The sequence below is a fragment of the Lissotriton vulgaris genome, chromosome 4_1 (genome assembly GCF_964263255.1).
Source record: "Lissotriton vulgaris chromosome 4_1, aLisVul1.2, whole genome shotgun sequence".
In the NCBI taxonomy this organism is placed as follows: domain Eukaryota; kingdom Metazoa; phylum Chordata; class Amphibia; order Caudata; family Salamandridae; genus Lissotriton; species Lissotriton vulgaris.
In genome coordinates this window covers 652,197,039-652,203,207 of record NC_141691.1, presented here as the reverse complement: position 1 = coordinate 652,203,207, position 6,169 = coordinate 652,197,039, and the positions used below count along the sequence as shown (strand labels likewise).

Sequence of the window (6,169 nt, the reverse complement as noted above, 5' to 3'; positions counted from 1 at the left end):
ATTTAGGTTCCAAAAAATATATATATCTATAGCAGCGCACCGGTGCGCGCACCATGGAGCGCTCCGGGCGCGTGACGCGAGGTGCGCATGGAAAGCTGATTGGCTCTCGGGTGTCTCTAAACATTCGAAACAGTCCAGAGCGGCCGCCATCTTGTGTCTCGGTAAAATCGAGACATAAGAGGTGGCTAAAACAAAGGGGGAACTGACCATAAGGCGTCAGGGATAGACCCCTTTGACCCCCTAGGTTTGATGTGGGGGCTATAAAAGGGCCCCGCGGGGCATTTAAAATATTTTTTTTTTTTTCGTTTTGCGCGGGGGAAGCGCCCGGTGCGCGCACCGGAGAGCGGCCCTGGGAGCGTACTATGAGGAAAAAAGGTGACAGAGTTTTTAAAAAATGAAGTTTTGATTTAGAAATTGGAGGTAGTTCTAAAAAGAACTTTTTTTTTTCTTCTTTTTGTTGTTTTATATTTTTTTTGTGTTTTTTGAACTTTTTGAACTTTTTTTGGCTTTTCAAAACAGTTTTATATTTTTTTTGTATTTTTTTAGGGGGAGAAACAAAAAAAGGGAATTGAAACTGGCTCAACTGGAGCAAAAAAACTAAAAACCCAAAAAATTACTTCTTTTTGGGGCACTTGTGATTATCACCTGCAAGGACGATGAGCTTAACGTTTTTTTCGCCATAGGCGATAAGCTTGCCACATGCAGAACAAGTGATTTTAAAATCAGCAAATCTCGGCTGAATGCAAGGCATCACCTCGGATGTTTCTGGTTCTGATGAGGTGGGTTGGTTTCTTTGGGAGGGGGTCCTTGATGACTGGGGGAGGTTACTGGCCAGTTCCCTGAACTCTGCACAAGAGTAGTTGTTTGGGTGCTTTCTGGTCATGTGCCGAATCATGGTATAGTTACCAAAAGAATATTTTTTGTTTGGGTTGCCCCGTGAAAGTTCATCATTGCAGATGAGGCAAGTCACCTTGGGCGCATTCACCTTTTTTTTCCCCTCTGGGATTGAAAAAAACTGCCATACAATGTGTGGTTTGGGTTTGTAAGGTATATTTTCTTCTGGCAGCCATCTTCTTCTCCCCTCCTCCTCTTCCTCTTCCTCCTCCTCCTGTTCTTGACCACCAATATAATTTGGAGCTGGTCCTCTTGGTGGTTGTGGTGGTGGTGGTGGAGCAGATGCACCAGCTGATGCTACTACTGAAGCCATTATTTGGAGCAAAAAAGTAGAGAGAGCAACAAACAGGTCTTCCTCAGTCAAAGGACAAAGTCAGAATAAGGAAAAAAGGTGGCGTCTTTCATCATTTAGAAAAAAAAACTGTCCTGAACCAATGAGAAGTGTTATTTTCAGGTCACAAGACCAGGGGCTTCATCATTATGAAACTAAAACTGTTATGAACCAATGAAAAGTGTTATTTTCTGCTCACATGACCGGGGGGCGCAGCGTAAGCGCGTCGGAAGTTTACGTTGTGCGATCGTATTCGCTCGAGTACTTCCGGGTGCGCTTACGCCGTGCGTATCACGCGGTCGCGGCGACGCGATACGTCACGATCATGTTTTCGTTTGCGATATTGGCGCTCACGGGACGCTCCCCGGAGCGCGCCCGGGGGCGCTTTTCAGAAATACGCTTTTCGGGGCGCACTCCGGGGCGCGCTCTGGGAGCGCTCCCCCCAAAAATTAAAAAAAAAAAAAATGGGATAATTGTAGGGACAGGTAGCCCTATTCTGAAGTGGTTTGTAAAAAAATTAACTTTAGAAAAATATGTATTGTGCTACATTGGGCTTAATATATGTTAGAGCCAAAATGTAGCCCAAATGTAGCCCAAAGTAGCCCAATGTAGCCCAAAGATGGCCACCAGAGACCAAAAATTGTAAATGTAGCCCAAATTTCAACTAGATGTAGCCCAACTGTAGCCCAATGACAGAATGTACCAGAGTGTTAAAAAGAACAACTAGAGTGCTAACAGTCTTATTTATAAAGTGAAACTTATAGTTAGGAATTAGCATTAACAAAACCTATGAAATTCACTGAAAAAACCATAGGTTTCACACCAGTTATAGTTAGGAATTAGCATTTAAAAAACCTATGAAATTCACTGAAAAAACCATAGGTTTCACACCGGTTATAGTTAGGAATTAGCATTTAAAAAACATATTAAATTCACTGAAAAAACCATAGGTTTCACACCAGTTATAGTTAGCTGGAAATTTTACTGATATAAAACCATTGAAATTCCCACGTTATAGTTAGTCGGACTCACTATAACTTGCGCGTGCAATGCACTGCTGATGACATCACATATTACATCACTCATGACATGGTGAGTGACATCACTCATGATATATATATATATATACATCACCTACTGGCGGTCGCCAGTAGGTGATGTATATGTATATAGTCAAAACCTAGTTTCCATAGGAAATCCGCACCATTCTATTTGGAATAACTTTGGCGAGGGTGGATGAATCTTCGCAAATTTCTCCAAGAAGATGGCCTGCTCCGCTTCTTCTCTGAATGTTTGGGGGTGATTCGTGAAGCAGGGGCCGAGAAAAAAAGGGGGGTCCCAAAATGTGTTTTCCCCATGCAATTTCACTCAGGACCTTTAGCCGGGACTACAGCCCGAACGGCTGAAAGGAATTACACCAAACTTGGCAAAAAGGTAGAGTTCTGTTCACAGATGGGCCTTTTTGTTAAATGGTGTTAATCCATTCAGTAGTTCCTGAGTAAACCAAAAGTAAAATCATAGATATATATTGGAGGTGTTGCGGTAAGCTTACTGTAAGCTTACTGTACTCTGTACCTACCCAAGCACGAGCTGAATGCAAATTGGATGTCAACTGTCTGTCAACACTCTATACCAGAAAGTGTTGGCAGCCATCTTGTGCCTCAGTAGACTGAGGCACAAGAAATCAGGGAAACAAAGGTGGAAAACACGCAAAGGGGGCAGGGTAGAAACACCCTGACCCCCTAGGCCTGCTCAGGGGGGTCCCACAAGGATCCCCAAGGCCAAATTATATATATTTTTTTTTTAAATCGAGGGGTTTGCAATTTTTTTACATGGGGATTCCAACTCGGTATACTTAGGCTCAATTTAAACAAAATAATAATAAATGCGCACGGAGGCATGTAGGTCCTCGGAGTTTTCTGGCTGCGGTCGGAGTAGATCTCCAGTAGATCACCAGGTAGAGAGAGCATAGAGAGCATGGAGGATCCGGAGCCGCAGCGGAGGAGCGCGATGGACACCAACCGAGCGGGCATCAAGGAGCATGAGGGGGCGCTGAGGGGTATCGGCAGGAGGAGAGCCCGGGGCATCATGCGGAAGAGAGAGAAGCTGAAGGGGTTCAACTCCTTAGAAGATCTCCTGCATGTGAAGGGGATTCCCACCCGCATTCTGGAAATTAACAGTGACCGCCTGACGTGCCGGAAGAGGCAGTGCAGTGGTGATACTGGCCGGGGTAGTCATTCGCACAACAACACACAGCCAAGGCCATCCAGTTCTACAGGAGATGCTTTGAATGGCAACGTGTCTCAGGAACATTCCAGAGGCATGGGCAGAGAGGAGGAAGAAGAGTCAGAGATTCAGGCCGTTTGGGGGAAAGAAGGGGAGGATGAGTCGGAAGAGTCTGACCGCTCTGGCGTGCGAGGAGAGGATGAAGGGGAGGAAGAAAGCGAAGATGGAGAGGATGGCAGTGATGTCTACTTCTATTATATGACGTATGAGCGCCGGAATGATTATCTGGAGCATACTGAGGAGGGGAACCTCATTCGTCATATTCGCCCAAGATGAAAGGAAAGTCTGAGAATGGTGTCGATGTGAGATCCCTATCTCCTGGAAAGAAATTATGCAAAGGCTCAGAGTACAGCAGTTTTAGGTCATTAGCACAATGCATTAACACTGCCACAGCGTTTGGGGACCAGCGAAATGCCAACCACCATGGGCATCAGCGTCGACGAATCCCTTCCATCGCCCCTCCAGCAGAGCTGCAGGACTGGCTGCGAACTTTTCAGAAGTGGACCAGTCCCGAGAGGTTGGTAGCATTGGATGAGCTCATTGATCGCTGTGAACCATCTCAAATCAAGTATATGATGCAAGTCATCGAGCTACAGTTCCAACGTGATTTCATCTCTTTACTACCCAAAGAGCTTGCCCTGTACGTACTATCCTTCTTAGATCCCCAGGACCTTCTGTGAGCTGCTCAGACCTGCTGCTACGGGAGGATCCTGACTGAGGACAATTTGCTATGGCAGTAAAAATTCAGAGATGAAGGAATTGATGAGCCCCTCAACCTGAGATGGCGGAGGATGCTAACACCTGGTTTCATGTACAGTCCATGGAAATTTGGTTTTTATGAGGCAGCACAAGATAGATATGAACTGGCGAAGCGGGGACGTCAGTCCCCCTAAGGTGCTAAAGGGACAAGATGATCACATCATAACTTGTCTTCAGTTCTGTGGGAACCGGATAGTTAGCGGGTCTGATGACAACACGCTAAAGGTGTGGTCTGCTATCACAGGAGTGTGTGTTCAGACATTGGTGGGGCACACAGGCAGCGTCTGGTCCTCTCAGATGGGAGATAATATAGTGACTAGTGACTCCACAGAGAGGACACTGAAGGACTGGAACGCAGTCTCTGGCGAGTGCATCCACACCCTGTACGGGCATACATCCACAGTGCGCTGCATGCACCTCCACGCAAGCAGGGTTTTTAGCGGCTCACGTGATGCCACCCAGCGGCTCTGGGACATTGAGACTGGACAGTGTCTGCATGTATTTCTGGGTCATGTGGCTGCTGTTTGCTGCGTGCAGTACGATGGCAAGAAGGTGGTCAGCGATGCTTATGATTACACTATGAAGGTCTGGGACCCGGAGAAGGAGATTTGCATTCACACTCTGCAAGGACACACCAACAGAGTCTACTCCTTGCAGTTTGATGGGGAGCATATTGTGAGCGGCTCCTTGGACACCTCTATCAGTGTCTGGGATGTGGAAAGTGGAAATTGTTTGCACACGCTTATGGGTCATCAGTCCCTGACCAGTCGGATGGAGCTGCGGGACTACACCCTTGCCTCAGGAAATGCTTACTCCACTGTGAAGATTTGGGATATAAAGACAGGACAGTGCTTACAGACACTGCAGGCCCCCCAGAAACATCATAGTGCTGTCACTTGCTTACAGTTCAGCTCGAAGTTTGTGGTAACAAGCTCAGATGATGGCACCGTTAAACTTTGGGACCTGAAGACAGGCGATCTCATCCGTAGCCTGGTGGCTCTGGAAAGCGGTGGTAGTGGAGAAGTAGTATGGCGAATCCGGGCTTCCAATACTAAGCTAGTGTGTGCAGTTGGTAGTCGAAATCGCACAGAGGAAACAAAGTTGCAATAATAAATGTGTAAGTTGACTGCCAAATTCCGTGCCTTCTGCCTCTACTATTGTGAATGTAAACAAACAGGAGAGGGCAGGTAGAGTAGTTCAGAAGGATTCGTACTCCACAAGCTAATTCGTATAAACAAAAGGAATCCTCCTTGAAATGATAGGGAAGTGTTCACCACAGTGGTATGGGAGCACTTAGTGTTTCTTAAAATACCCCTCACACATCAAAAGGCCCCTTGGTGTCATGCTTCATCATAGGGGTCATCGCACCCCTCTAGCGGGATGCAGCGTGCTGCGACCTACGACTACGCGTTAGCACTTTTAGTTTTTGGCTATATGTGTTGCATGTGAGTGGGTATGTTTAATATGTGAGTGGTGGGATTTAAGTGAAGTAGTTAAAAATTATCTGGCTCGTGGGTGTTGTAGATTTTTTGTTTTCATTCATGGCCCCGGGCTGGTAATATTAAAAGAAGTGAAGTGCGAGGTGTGTATTGTCGTGATTATGGACAACACCTCATGTGTGCGTCAACATGTTTCGGAGGCAAAGCTCCTTCTTCAGGACGGGGGCACAACTTCCCCACCTTACTCATGTTTCACTAATTGTTTACAGATGTATTAATGTGATTAACAAAAGTGAAGAAAAAACTATAAATATGTGCGAGTATATATAGGCTATTATGTACCTACAGCGGTTCAGCTCAAGTAAATGCGAATTGCATGACTTATGTAATTGTGCTTGCTTGCTTCATGAGAATTCAGAACGTCTGGGGGGTAACTGCTACAGTGCAGTGAACTCAGGAG

At 46.1% G+C, this 6,169-nt stretch overlaps 1 pseudogene; it reads left to right on the top strand.

Annotated features, from left to right (window-relative positions):
* Window positions 1-3,110: 3,110 nt before the first annotated feature.
* Window positions 3,111-5,380, top strand: LOC147722381 (F-box/WD repeat-containing protein 7 pseudogene; annotated as a pseudogene).
* Window positions 5,381-6,169: the final 789 nt, after the last annotated feature.